At 41.1% G+C, this 15,893-nt stretch overlaps 1 long non-coding RNA gene across 1 annotated transcript; it reads right to left on the bottom strand.

Moving 5' to 3' along the window:
- Nucleotides 1–1,689: 1,689 nt before the first annotated feature.
- LOC117341226 lies at nucleotides 1,690–12,271 on the bottom strand. The gene is made up of 4 exons (XR_004535588.1): nucleotides 12,164–12,271; nucleotides 11,287–11,373; nucleotides 10,448–10,576; nucleotides 1,690–1,796 (listed from the first exon to the last, which is right to left on the bottom strand). It is a non-coding gene; the product is annotated as an uncharacterized LOC117341226 (long non-coding RNA).
- Nucleotides 12,272–15,893: the final 3,622 nt, after the last annotated feature.

The following is a 15,893-nucleotide window of genomic DNA, read 5'->3' as shown; positions in this document are numbered from 1 at the left end:
CCCACGTCGGACCCAACGGTAGTCGCTGTAACGCATATCAGACTCCCTTGACGACAAGATAAGTCGTCAATATGTGCCAAATACACTTTAAGGTCGAAATATCTGATCGACATGCCGGGATTTTCCCGTACGCATGCTAACACAATATGACGAGAACCACGTCTGGTTTATGAATTATATCCGACCACAAAAAGACAAGTTAATACTGCTGTGAACGATTAAAGAGGGTAATATAATTAACCCGTATATAAAGCATCAAGTATTAACATTCTACAGTTGGTATAAAATCATATCCAGTTGTAAATTGTCCGGTAAATGGCGGCACGCCAGCACCCGGAAGCACATGGTTCGTTCACTTTACGCTTCAAGTGTAAAATCGAAGTGAAATAAAACAATTACAGAGAAACTACGGTAACTAGCTATACTTGGAAGCCTTATCGAATTATTCATAAGGAATTTACCTTGTTACAAGAGTTTCCGATGGTTATTTTTAATTGTTTTCCACTGACGAAGGAAGGACAACAATGACAGCTGGAACTCTCCTGTACGTGAAACCGGAAATGGTCGGTCGCGTGCGTTGCCGCGATACAGTATAAATACAGGTTGTCTCCCTTCCATCGACATTCCAATCTCAGACGGTGCTTAGCCCGCATAAAAGGGATCACTTAACCAACCAGCAATGGTAGACACAACTTCAGAAATGGTGAGGAAATAGGAAACAAGCCCTATTTCCAGTCCTGGTTCATAAGTTTTACCATTGGTTGCCTATTTTAATTATAATAAAACCAATAAGTGGTTGATTATTTCCCCATAATAGTACCTCAGGTGAACCAGTATCGGTTACCAACAGAACCAGTATTGGTACAATAATTTCATTACTGGAACCTTTTGTGGTTACAGAGGTTTTAACCAGATAACCAATATTTGTTCCATTTTTATATAATGAAATTCATATACTTAGTGTAGAAGTTATTCTACATAAATAATTCCTTTGGAAAAAATAAGAGAACCGGTATCGGTTACTACAGAACCGGTATTGGTAACAGAACCAGTATCGGTTACGGAACCGGTACATGAATCCTGGTTATAAGTGGTTTTAAACCAAATGACCAACTCATATATCTATTTATAAATAACTTTTACCAAAGTAGTGGTAATTAATTTATTTCAGTAACTGTCAACAGTCAGAACCTGAATTTCAACCAGAGCAACCATGGTATGCTAATTTACCAGAATTGGAAATGTTCCGGGAGGGAATAGGTTCAGAAGCACTTAGGACCCATGAATAATAAGACAAAATATCCAGTTTTAAGTATTTTAATTCACTAGAAAAATGTGTGTTGAATTCATCATTGGAATTAATGTTTTTGAATTATGAAAATAACTTGGAATGAAACGTATCGAGTCTGGTTTTGCCTTTGGTCAAAATGCTTAGTCTGGGACGAACCTTCTAAAAACGTTTTGTGCTCCTGTCACTGGTTGAAGACAATCATACAGGGTTTCCAAACACGCACACGAAATGAAAACGTTACATTGGCGTCGTCGGCAGGATCTTTCATTTCATTTTTTGGTCAACAAATTGTAATGGTATTCATTACCAGAAACAAGTTGAAAAAGAAATCCCAGAGTATAGCTGATCAAAGGTAAAAAGTCCAGGGTTTTGATAAAGATGTCACATTCCGATGACGAAATCTCATTTTGTAGGATCCAAGATCCACACAATGATGAATCCAGCACTGGGTCAGGGGGAGATAATCCAAGTAGAACAGGATCTCCTTTCAGTCAGGATATTCAGCCTGAAAAGAGAGAATTGATCAACATTATAAAAAGAGAAATCATGGGTAATATAGAAGAACAAATGATAATAATGCGTAGGGAAAATAGAAGAGAATTAGATGAGATGAGGGAAGAAATGAATAGAAATCTAGACAACCTACATAAAGACTTTCAGGCAGTACAGGAGGACATTTCAGCAATGGATAAGAAGCTAAATGAAAGCTTAATAAATCCAAGTAAAAACTCACAAGATGTCCATACTGATCAACCTGTCTTTGATAACTTAAATATTAACCATATAGGATCTCCTCATTCTTTAGATAGGACCAACAATTCAAATAAAGGCCAAACAAAACTAAAACCACAAACATATGATGGTAAGGAAGATTTTGAGGAATATCTCTCACAATTTGAAATAATTTCCAAAATAAACGACTGGAGTTATTCTGATAAAGCTCTATATCTGGCAGGAAGTCTCACTGGTGGTGCAAGGGCAGTTCTAATGGAACTAAACCCTTCAGCTAGACAAGACTACCATTCACTGGCAAAAATCCTGAACATGAGGTATGGTTCAGTAGAAAGGTCAGAAATGTATAGAGCACACCTACAAACAAGGGTCAGGGAAAGAAATGAGTCTCTCTCTGAACTGGCACAATCCATACGCAAACTCACAAGACAGGCCTACCCAACAGCGGATGCATCTCTCACCAATGTTCTGGCTCTGGATCATTTTATTGATGCCATCCAAGATTCAGAAATGAGGTTACGAATCCGGGAGTTGCGGCCTCAAGACATTAATGAAGCAGAAACTCATGCAGTCAGACTGGAGGCCCATAGGGTAGCTGACAAGCAGAGAGGCAAGTCAGTACACATGGTCTCCAAAGAGACAAATAACACTAGTGTCTGTCAAATCAGCAAACAGTCGGACAGAGATCAAGGGGAGACAATTGATGTTGGAACCTTGACCCGCTGTATGCTACAATTAGACAGAACAACAAAACAGTTAAATGAAACTCTCAAACAACAAAATAACAAGAGGCCCATGGGGCCTGTATCGCTCACCTGGTTGGATTTGACCAAATGTCAAAATAATGTTCATGTTCAATTTATTCATACACATACTCTCTAAGGGACTGAAAGACCCTATGGATTATTTTTACAACCTAATTGTGTTTGAAGAAACTAAGTCCCTTAGGCTGGGGAAAGACCCTTGGGCCTCTTAGACTCCGCCCCTCAGGCCCCTGGGTGTTCAGAGTAAAATTTATACAAACTCTGTTCCCCTCCCCCCAAGGATGTTCCTGACCAAATATGGTTCTAATTCATTCATAACTTTATGACTTGTAGCAATTTAAAGACTAATCTCTATTCCCCTATTTGGCCCCGCCCCTCAGGCCCCTGGGGGTTCAGAGTAAAAATTTATACAAACTCTGTTCCCCCTTCTCCCAAGGATGTTCCTGTTCAAATTCATCCATAACTTTATGACTAGTAGCGATTTAAATGATTAACCCTATTTCCTCTATTTGGCCCCGCCCCTCAGGCCCCTGGGGATTCAGAGTAAAAATTTATACAAACTCTGTTCCCCTTCTCGCAATGATGTTCCTGACCAAATTTGGTTCACATCGTTCATAACTTTATGACTAGTAGCGATTTAAAGGATTAACCCTATTTCCTCTATTTGGCCCCGCCCCTCAGGCCCCTGAGGGTTCAGAGTAAAAATTTATACAAACTCGGTTCCCCTTCCCCCAAGGATGTTCCTGACCAAATTTGGTTCACATCGTTCATAACTTTATGACTAGTAGCGATTTAAAGGATTAACCCTATTTTCCCTATTTGGCCCCGCCCCTCAGGCCCCTGAGGGTTCAGAGTAAAAATTTATACAAACTCGGTTCCCCTTCCCCCAAGGATGTTCCTGACCAAATCTAATTAAAATCCATGAAAAATTTTATGACCAGTAGCGATTTAAAGACTAATCTCTATTTCCCATATTTGGCTCCGCCCCTCAGGCCCCTGGGGGTTCAGAGTAAAAATGTATACAAACTCTGTTCCCCTTCTCCCAAGGATGTTCCTGACCAAATTTGGTTCTAATTCATTCATAACTTTATGACTAGCAGTGATTTAAAAGATTAACCCTATTTCCCCTATTTGGCCCGGCCCCTCAGGCCCCTGGGAGTTCAGAGTAAAAATTAATACAAACTCGGTTCCCCTTCCCCCAAGGATGTTCCTGACCAAATCTAATTAAAATCCATGAAAAATTTTATGACCAGTAGCGATTTAAAGACTAATCTCTATTTCCCATATTTGGCTCCGCCCCTCAGGCCCCTGGGGGTTCAGAGTAAAAATGTATACAAACTCTGTTCCCCTTCTCCCAAGGATGTTCCTGACCAAATTTGGTTCTAATTCATTCATAACTTTATGACTAGCAGTGATTTAAAAGATTAACCCTATTTCCCCTATTTGGCCCGGCCCCTCAGGCCCCTGGGAGTTCAGAGTAAAAATTAATACAAACTCTGTTCACCTTCCCCCAAGGATGTTCCTGACCAAATCTAGTTAAAATCCATTAAAAACTTTATGACTAGTAGCGATTTAAAGACTAATATCTATTTCCCCTATTTGGCTCCGCCCCTCAGGCCCCTGGGGGTTCAGAGTAAAAATGTATACAAACTCGGTTCCCCTTCTCCCAAGAATGTTACTGACCAAATTTGGTTCAAATTCATTTATAACTTTATGACTAGTAGCGATTTAAAGGATTAACCCTATTTCCCTATTGGGCCCCACCCCTAAGGCCCCTGGGGGCCAGACCAACCATTTATACAAAATTGGTTTCCCTTCACCCAAGGATGTTTCAGACCAAATATGGATCAAATCCCTTTATTCCTACGGAAGAAGAAGGATTTCAAAGAATTTGCTATATTTCCCCTATTGGGCCCCGCCCCTCAGGCCCCTGGGAGGCCGACCCACCGTTTATACAAAATTGGTTCCCCTTCACCCCAGGATGCTTCAGACCAAACATGGATCAAATCCCTTTATTCCTGCATAAGAAGAAGGATTTTAAAGAATATGCTATATTCCTCTATTGGGCCCCACCCCCCAGGCCCCTGGGAGGCCAGACCAACCGTTTATACAAAATTGGTTCCCCTTCACCCAAGGATGCTTCAGACCAAACATGGATCAAATCCCTTTATTCCTGCAGAAGAAGAAGGATTTTAAAAAATATGCTATATTCCCCTATTGGGCCCCACCCCTCAGGTCCCTGGGAGGCTAGACCCACTGTTTATACAAAATTGGTTCCCCTTCACCCAAGGATGCTTCAGACCAAATATGAATCAAATCCCTTCATTTCTACAGAAGAAGAAGGATTTTAAAGAATTTGCTATATTTCCCCTATTGGGCCCTACCCCTACGGCCCCTGCGGGGCCAGACCCACCGTTTATACAAAATTGGTTCCCCTTCACCCAAGGATGTTTCAGACCAAATATGGATCAAATCCCTTTATTCCTACAGAAGAAGAAGGATTTCAAAGAATTTGCTATATTTCTCCTATCGGGCCCCGCCCCTAAGGCCCCTGGGCGGCCAGACCCACTGTTTATACAAAATTGGTTCCCCTTCACCCAAGGAGGCTTCAGACCAAATATGAATCAAATCCCTTCATTTCTACAGAAGAAGAAGGATTTTAAAGAATTTGCTATATTTCCCCTATTGGGCCCCGCCCCTAAGACCCCTGGGGGGCCAGACCCACTGTTTATACAAAATTGGTTCCCCTTCACCCAAGGATGTTTCAGACCAAATATGGATCAAATCCCTTTATTCCTACAGAAGAAGAAGGATTTTAAAGAATTTGCTATATTTCCCCTATTGGGCCCCGCCCCTCAGGCCCCTGGGCGGCCAGACCCACCGTTTATACAAAATTGGTTCCCCTTCACCCAAGAATGCTTCAGACCAAACATGGATCAAATCCCTTTATTTCTGCAGAAGAAGAAGGATTTTAAAGAATATGCAATATTCCCCTATTGGGCCCCACCCCCCAGGCCCCTGGGGGGTCAGACCCACCGTTTATACAAAATTGGTTCCCTTTTACCCAAGGATGCTTCAAACCAAATATGAATCAAATCCCTTCATTCCTACAGAAGAAGAAGAATTTCAAAGAATTTGCTATATTTCCCTATTGGGCCCCGCCCCTCAGGCCCCTAGGAGGCCAGACCCACCGTTTATACAAAATTGGTTCCCCTTCACCCAAGAATGCTTCAGACCAAACATGGATCAAATCCCTTTATTTCTGCAGAAGAAGAAGGATTTTAAAGAATAGGCAATATTCCCCTATTGGGCCCCACCCCCCAGGCCCCTGGGGGGTCAGACCCACCGTTTATAAAAAATTGGTTCCCCTTTACCCAAGGATGCTTCAAACCAAATATGAATCAAATCCCTTCATTCCTACAGAAGAAGAAGGATTTCAAAGAATTTGCTATATTTCCCCTATTGGGCCCCGCCCCTCAGGCCCCTGGGAGGCCAGACCCACCGTTTATACAAAATTGGTTTCCCTTCACCCAAGAATGCTTCAGACCAAACATGGATCAAATCCCTTTATTCCTGCAGAAGAAGAAGGATTTTAAAGAATATGCAATATTCCCCTATTGGGCCCCACCCCCCAGGCCCCTGGGGGGCCAGACCCACCGTTTATACAAAATTGGTTCCCCTTCACCCAAGGATGCTTCAAACCAAATATGAATCAAATCCCTTCATTTCTACAGAGGAAGAAGGATTTTAAAGAATTTGCTATATTTCTCCTATCGGGCCCCGCCCCTAAGGCCCCTGGGGGGCCAGACCCACTGTTTATACAAAATTAGTTCCCCTTCACCCAAGGAGGCTTCAGACCAAATATGAATCAAATCCCTTCATTTCTACAGAAGAAGAAGGATTTTGAAGAATTTGCTATATTTCCCCTATTGGGCCCCGCCCCTAAGGCCCCTAGGGGGCCAGACCCACCGTTTATACAACAAGAGGCCCATGGGCCTTAACGGTCACCTGATTTTTGAAATATTTCAGTAAATTTGAATGAAAGAATGAATTTAAAAACAAATAAAACAAATGATAGTCAAAAATGTGATTTCCCTATAACTATAGTAAAGTTTATCCCCTCCCATGGGGCAAACGCGAGACCCCAGGGCTAGGAAATTCACAATTATGGTAAAGCACCTTAAGACCCTTTGATCTGTGAAGAGTATTTAATTCTACCTTAAATGGGCTGTAAGAAGAAGATTTTTAAAATTTCTGTTAATTTGACCCTTTTTGGCCCCTCCCATCAGCCCCTGGGGGTCAGTAAGGGCCAAAATGTACATACCATCAAACTGTCATCCTAAGCTGATAATGTTAACGAAGTTAGAATGAATTCCAATAAAAATTCAACAAATAATAGTCAAAAATGTGATTTCCCTATATAAACTATAGTAAAGTTTACCCCCTCCCCAGGGGCAAACGTGAGACCCCAGGGTCATGAAATTCACAATTGTGGTAAAGCACCTTAAGATCCTTCCATCTATGAAGAGTATTTGATTCTAACATATCTGAGAGAATAGAGCAGAAGATTTTTGAAATTTTAGTCAATTTGACCCTTTTTGGCCCCGCCCACCAGCCCCAGGGGGTCAACTAGGGCCAATATGTACATACCATCAAACTGTCATCCCATGCTGATAATTTGATACAAGTTAGAATGAATTCCAATACAAATCCAACAAATAATAGTCAAAAATGTGAATTCCCTATATAAACTATTGTAAAGTTTACCCCCTCCCCAGGGGCAAACGTGAGACCCCAGGGTCATGAAATTCACAATTTTGGTAAAGCACCTTAAGACCCTTCCATCTATGTAGAGTATTTGATTCTACCATATCTGAGAGTAGAGAAGAAGATTTTTGAAATTTTTGTCAATTTGACCCTTTTTGGCCCCGCCCACCAGCCCCTGGGGGTCAACTAGGGCCAACATGTACATACCATCAAACTGTCATCCCATGCTGATAATTTGAACCAAGTTAGAATGAATTCCAATACAAATCCAACAAATAATAGTCAAAAATGTGATTTCCCTATATAAACTATAGTAAAGTTTACCCCCTCCCCAGGGGCAAACGTGAGACCCCAGGGTCATGAAATTCACAATTTTGGTAAAGCACCTTAAGACCCTTCCATCTATGTAGAGTATTTGATTCTACCATATCTGAGAGTAGAGAAGAAGATTTTTGAAATTTTTGTCAATTTGACCCTTTTTGGCCCCGCCCACCAGCCCCTGGGGGTCAACTAGGGCCAACATGTACATACCATCAAACTGTCATCCCATGCTGATAATTTGATACAAGTAAGATTGAATTCCAATACAAATCCAACAAATAATAGTCAAAAATGTGATTTCCCTATATAAACTATAGTAAAGTTTACCCCCTCCCCAGGGGCAAACGTGAGACCCCAGGGTCATGAAATTCACTATTTTGGTAAAGCACCTTAAGACCCTTCAATCTATGTAGAGTATTTGATTCTACCATATCTGAGAGTAGAGAAGAAGATTTTTGAATTTTTTGTCAATTTGACCCTTTTTTGCCCCGCCCACCAGCCCCTGGGGGTCAACTAGGGCCAACATGTATATACCATCAAAGTGTCTTCCCATGCTGATAATTTGAAACAAGTTAGAATGAATTCCAATACAAATCCAACAAATAATAGTCAAAAATGTGATTTCCCTATATAAACTATAGCAAAGTTTACCCCCTCCCCAGGGGCAAACATGAGACCCCAGGGTCATGAAATTCACAATTTTGGTAAAGCACCTTAAGACCCTTCCATCTATGAAGAGTATTTGATTCCACCTTATCTGAGAGTAGAGAAGAAGATTTTTGAAGTTTTAGTCAATTTGACCCTTTTTGGCCCCGCCCCTCAGGCCCCTGGGGGGTGGGGACCATATAATTCACAATTTTGGTTCACCCTCAGCCATGGAAGCTTCCTGTAAAATTTCATGGAATTTGGTTCAGCAGTTTTTAAGAAGATGTTGAAAATGTAAATTGTTTACGACGCACGACGCACGACGCACGACGCCGGACAAAAGGCGATTGCAATAGGTCAACTGAGACTTCGTCTCAGGTGACCTAAAAATTGGTTCCCCTTCACCCAAGGATGCTTCAGACCAAATATGAATCAAATCCCTTCATTTCTACAGAAGAAGAAGGATTTTAAAGAATTTGCTATATTTCCCCTATTGGGCCCCGCCCCTAAGACCCCTGGGGGGCCAGACCCACCGTTTATACAAAATTGGTTCCCCTTCACCCAAGGATGCTTCAGACCAAATATGAATCAAATCCCTTCATTTCTACAGAAGAAGAAGGATTTTAAATAATTTGCTATATTTCCCCTATTGGGCCCCGCCCCTAAGACCCCTGGGGGGCCAGACCCACCGTTTATACAAAATTGGTTCCCCTTCACCCAAGGATGCTTCAGACCAAATATGAATCAAATCCCTTCATTTCTACAGAAGAAGAAGGATTTTAAATAATTTGCTATATTTCCCCTATTGGGCCCCGCCCCTAAGGCCCCTGGGGGGACAGACCCACCGTTTATACAAAATTGGTTCCCCTTCACCCAAGGATGCTTCAGACCAAATTTGGTCAAAATCCACTGAGTAGTTTAGGACTAGTAGCGATTTAAAGGAAAAGTTGACGGACGGACGACGGACGACGGACGGACGACGGACGGACGACGGACGCTGCGCCATGCCATAAGCTCACCGGCCCTTCGGGCCAGGTGAGCTAAAAACCAAAACAGGCAACCAAGTGTCTAGAATGGTAATGGTCAAAATGGTAACATTTACCATAGACAAACAAATAGTGGAAATAACGGAAATAGCCAGAACCGGGCCAGATTCCAAGGGAATCAAAACCAGAATAGAAATTTTAATCAAGGGTATAATAACCCAAGGGGAAGCACATTTCAAAATTGCCAGTCAAACAGACTAAACCAAGATGGTCACTTTCAAAGATCTGACAACTCTCAGAACCAGGAACCAGCTCTGGGAAACCAGTAAATGCTGAGTTCAAGGGTCGGAAGTCAGCAGAGATAGAGGAAAGACCCAAGGAGGTTCTAGTCTGTAACTTGAATAACAAAGAAGATGGTCTTTTTACATGTGCCAAAATTGGTACACAAAGTACTTCTCTATTAGTGGATACAGGTGCCAGTGTATCAATACTGAGTTACCAATACCTGCAAAACTTGGATTCCTGTGACAAACCCCAGGTGAAGTCTGTTAATCTTAATATGGTTACAGCAACTGGAGAAAGGAAACCATTTCTAGGTAAATGTTGGGTAACAATTAAACTTGGCTCCTTAAATATACCACATGAATTCCTCATTGCTGAAATAAAGCAAAATGGAATACTTGGGTTAGATTTTATGACCACACACTCTGTAGGTATAAACCTAAGAGAGAATTTATTGACAGTGAATGGACAAAATGTCCCTTGTTTTAGGTTCCAGGAGGGAACCGGCTCTAAATGTTGCAGGGTTTCTGTTAGCGAGGATATTGAAATACCTCCAAACAGTGAACTCATATTATCTGGAAGGCTCATAGACCCTATATTCAAAGAGAAGGATGGTATAGTAGAAGCTCTACCAAAATTAATGGAGAGAAACAACTTACTACTAGCAAAAGCCATTGTTGACCCCAGTTTGGGTATTGTTCCTTTGCGATTCTTGAACATGGGTAATTCTAGCAGCAAGCTGTACAAAGATACTGTTGTTGCAAATGTTGAGGCTGTTAGTCAGTGTACTGAAACCAAGCAAAAAGAGGTTTCAATTAATGAGCTTCAGGCAACAAACCTGAATACCAGTGACAGTGATATTCCAGAACATTTAAACAAACTTTATCAAGAATCCTCAAAGGGGATCACTGATAACGAGAGGAGAAAACTTAAATCTCTACTCCTTGAATTTCAACATGCATTTTCCAAATCTTCAGGAGATCTTGGATCGACTGATATTGTACAACATAAAATGTGTACAGGGGGTCACCCACCTATACGTCAACCTCTTAGACGTATTCCTCTATCTCAAATGGACATGGCTAAAAATGAGATTGAAGATATGGCCAATAAGGGAGTGATACAGAAATCAGAATCTCCATGGAGCTCAAACATAGTCCTAGTCAAGAAAAAGGACGATAGCATCCGATTCTGCATTGAATACAGGCGTCTGAATGATATCACAATTAAGGATAGCCATCCCTTACCAAGAACTGATACCACCCTTGAAAGTCTTTCTGGGTCAAAATGGTTCTCAACCATAGATCTAAAGAGTGGGTATTGGCAAGTGGAGGTAACTCCAGAAGACCGACCAAAAACCGCTTTCTCAGTCCCTGGTTGTGGACTTTGGGAATTTGTCAGAATGCCTTTTGGGTTATGCAATGCACCAGCCACATTCGAAAGACTAATGGAAAAGATTCTCAGTAACCCTATAGCATGGAAGATATGCATGATATACCTTGATGATGCGATAATCATGTCCAAATCTTTTGATGAACACCTTGAGAATCTGAGACAGGTCTTGACTAGGTTGCAGGAGGCAAATCTGAAAATAAATGCAAAGAAATGCAAATTATTTCAAAGGGAAGTAACTTTTCTTGGACATGTGGTCAATGAAAAAGGAATTCGTACTGATCCTGAGAAAATTGAGGCAGTTGAAAACTGGCCAACCCCTCAATCAGTTAAAGATGTTCGAAGCTTTCTTGGTCTCTGTTCTTATTACAGGAAGTGTGTACGACGGTTTGCTGACATTGCAAGACCACTACACAAACTCACTGAAAAATTTCAGAGATTCAGTTGGACAGAAGACTGTCAAGTAGCCTTCGATCAACTCAAACGTGCCCTAACTAGTTCAGATGTTTTAGCGTATCCAGAAAATGACTCTTTGTTCATTTTAGACACAGATGCATCAAATGAAAGTCTGGGTGCTACTCTATCCCAGATTCAAAATGGTGTAGAAAGGCCAGTTGCCTATTATAGCAAGGCATTCAGCAGAACAGAGCGGAGATATTGTGTCACTAGGAGAGAACTACTAGCAATAGTTAGTTCAGTGAAACATTTCCACTGTTACCTTTATGGTCAATTCTTTAAAGTAAGGACTGACCACGGGGCACTGACATGGCTTATAAATTTCAAAAATCCTGAAGGGCAGTTAGCTCGTTGGTTTGAACTATTATCCACCTATTCATTCAAGATCGAGTACAGGGCAGGACGTTCACATGGCAATGCAGATGCACTTTCACGTAGACCGTGTGTACTGGAACACTGTGGTCATTGTACAAAGGCTGAAGAGAAGTACGAAACTAAAAGTACAACTCCTAACAGTAAAATCTTACCCAACCTTAGCTGGTAATGCAAATTTGAAGTCTGAGGACTATGATGATCCTGATGACTGGGTGCATTGTTGTATGGTTAACACCAGAAACACTGGAACTCCAGACTCGTACAATTACAGGAGTCTGAAAAGAGAAAGCAAAATAGCGAAACTGAAAAACTGTCAGTTTCAGCAAACAAAGATATAAATATAAAAGTAAAGCAGATTGAGGACAATGTCCTAAAGGAAGTTATTTCCTGGGTACAAAAAGGCAAAAAGCCAGAATGGCAAGCCATATCCCATATGGACGAGAGTTCAAAGTACTACTGGTCTCGGTTTGACTCTCTACAAATTAAAAATGACATTCTATGTCATAAATGGGAAACAAACAAAGGGAGATCACCCATTTACCAAATAGTGATACCTTCAAATCTCTGTGAGTATGTGCTGACTCAGCTACACAATGGTATAGCAGGAGCACATCTTGGAGTCAAGAAGACCCTGTCAAAAATCAGGGAAAGGTATTTATGGTACAAAATGAGCAAAGATATTACACACTGGTGTAAGATATGTGACCAATGTGCAGTTCGGAAAAATCCAAACAAAAAGGGAAAGAGTCCACTGCAGACATATACCGTGGGATCTCCTATGGAGAGGTGGGCTTTAGATGTTATTGGCCCTCTTCCTCGAACTAATAAAGGAAATATGTACATTTTGGTTGTTGGGGATTATTTCTCAAAATGGGTAGATGCAATTCCCATGAGGAACCAGCAAGCCACAACTGTAGCCCACAAGTTTATTGAAAGGGTGATAACCATCTTTGGTTGTCCAACCCAGTTACATTCAGACAGAGGAACAAGCTTCCGGTCAGATGTATTTACAGAAATCTGTAGAATACTTGGTATTGACAAAACATGTACAACTCCATACAGACCACAGTCTGATGGAATGATCGAACGAGCCAATCGTACGATTGAGTCTATGCTTTCAGCATTTGTCTCCAAAAATCACAAAGATTGGGATGACTATCTATACCTACTGATGATGGCGTATCGTTCGTCTGATCATGAGTCATTGGGAGTTTCTCCGAATGAAATGGTTTTCGGTCGATCCATCACTCTACCGGTAGATCTGGTACTGGGCAGGGTTGATGCTGAAACATCCAAAATACACACAGATTATGCATATGATCTATCAAAAAGGCTAGACAAGATACATGACTTTGCTCGTGAAAAACTTAAAATATCAACCACACACATGAAGAAAAATCATGATAGGAATCTCAATCTCAATAAGTTTGAACGAGGAGATCCAATTTGGTTATATAATTCACGAAAAGCAAATGGTTCGAAACTGTGCTGCCTGTGGGAAGGGCCATATGTGGTGTTGGACAGAATAAATGATGCTATATACAGAGTAAAGAAAGGTCCCAAAGCAAAACCAAAAGTGGTACACCATAATTTTCTTAAACTCTACGAGGGTGAGAATAAACCAGAATGGTTAAAGGGGGATAACTCTGTAAATACAAATAGTAAGTTATAAATGACTTACCAAAGTATTCATGGTTTTCCAGGTAACCATATTCCAATGTATAAGATGCGAGAGGGAGTTCGGGAAACGGTCCCTGTGCGAGAGGCATCTAACTTCCTCACATTCAGGATTTGGGTATAGATGTCCGACCTGCAAAGTTACCTTCTCCAGGCCAGATTCAAAGCATATGGGCTGTCCTAAGGGGCCAATGAATATTGTTAAAAGAGAGACGATGAAGTTTGGGGAAGAGGAAAGAAAAGAATTTGAAGTTTTTCAACAGAACCGGCACAAAGATGTGTTGGTAATTAGAAGGCCATCTGATTCAACACAGAGCAAGAAGGTCACATCTAAGGACGTCCCAGCATCCATCAGAGTCTCCAAGAATCCACCAGATACAAGGAAGGGAACAGAAGTAACTCTAAAGAGGAAATCAGTACCTGAAGTTTTGGTAGAGTTAGAGGAAGTACCAGTGAGGAGGCCAACCAAACCGGCACAGGTTTACAACAAAAGGCGGAGAACCGCAGAGGCAGTCTCCGAGTCTTCGGAAGGAACTGCATCTGTAAGTCCCCCACCTCTGGCACCTGCACCTGTTGACCCTGCTATTTCTATAAACTCACAAGAATTTGAGGAATATGCAATCTCGGAAGCCAGTAACAGTATTGTTTACAAGCCTAGCAAAATCCCCACAAAAGTGGACACAAAACTAGCAACAATAGCTGTTAACCAAAGTCAGCGAATTATTTTAAACATAGGGGGTACCCACTTTGAAACCTGTCCAAACACGCTTCTTTCCGAACCAACGTCAGTGCTTTCCAGATTAATTGAGGATCGGGGTAAAACCATACAACCCTATAACAAGGAGAATGTTTTCACCTATTTCCTTGATAGGGATCCAAAACACTTCAGAACCATTCTCAACTTCCTCAGGAATCCAAATGGAGAACTAATTCTGCCAGTGACCAGGTTCCATCTGAAAGAAATTCTAGCAGAATGCGAATACTACGAACTTGAGTCCCTTGGTGATGCTGTAAGAAAAAGGATGAATGAAATATAAACTGCTAATAATGGTAATATTGACATAAGACATGTGACACAGTAACAATTCTATTTGGAAGTACTGACTCATTGATTGGATAAAGATGAACATTACTGTATATTCTGAGTTTATGCCGTTCTACCATGTGATTAATTATACCATGCCTATCAGTTAAAATAGTATATCTTTCATTACAAAGAAAGATAATTATAGAATGTAAATTTACAGTTATCTCACATAACTCATGAATATTTCTGAATACATTATATATGTACATGTTACTTGAACAATAGATGGAATCTAAATCGAATTTCATGGGATACGCGCTATAATCCAGATAATTCAGAATGCCCAGAAATTCTGTGAAGTTGTTAAATTGTAAATATGTTATTATAAATGTTGTTATTACATGTGCCATACATAAACTTACCCAGAGATGATGGTTCATTCACAAATTTATAATGGTGTTGTTGTAATGATGACAATGATCGGGAATTGTGCCCATTGTGTCAATGGCGACGGTCGCTATTGTTTCTCGCTCCGAGTGAACGGGGATATTTTTTCATGTTTAAAGTTATCCGAGGGCACCAGTGAATAGATAATTGTGGTGGATTAGGTTAATATAAACCTTTTTCACCTCCATACGAAATATATTCGCGATCCGAGGCCAGAAACCTCTAAATTTGCAATTATGCCCACAGGACAGGTAGTAAACAAACCAGACGCTGACAACGGCGTGCGGAAGAGTAACCGGGTGTCAACATCCAAGGGAGCCAAAGACAAGTCTAAATCAACGGGAGGATCATTTACCACTCCATGGACAGATGAGCCATGGACATGCAACATTTGCAATAACCTATATGAGGATCAGGACTCAAAACTGCTGGAATGCCAGCGCTGCGAAGGCCGCTTCTGTACTAAATGCCTGGATAAGTGAGATAATGAGTACACCGTGTTGTCAAAGTCGAATGCAATGTGGTTCTGCGCTCCATGCCGCGTACACATTGAGAAAAATATCAACAACGATAAGATGATAGAGCAGAAATGCAAGGAAATAATGAACGAGTTTGAAGAGAGGATCACAACAATCGAGGAAGCTCTGAAGAATAAATGTGACGAGCGAAAAGTCAGGGACATTATAAAAGAGGAGCTGGCTTCAGGAACAAAAGGAGATACACCACAGGAA

Source organism: Pecten maximus, chromosome 2 (genome assembly GCF_902652985.1).
Source record: "Pecten maximus chromosome 2, xPecMax1.1, whole genome shotgun sequence".
Classification (NCBI taxonomy): domain Eukaryota; kingdom Metazoa; phylum Mollusca; class Bivalvia; order Pectinida; family Pectinidae; genus Pecten; species Pecten maximus.
This window is presented reverse-complemented; position numbering and strand designations above follow the sequence as displayed.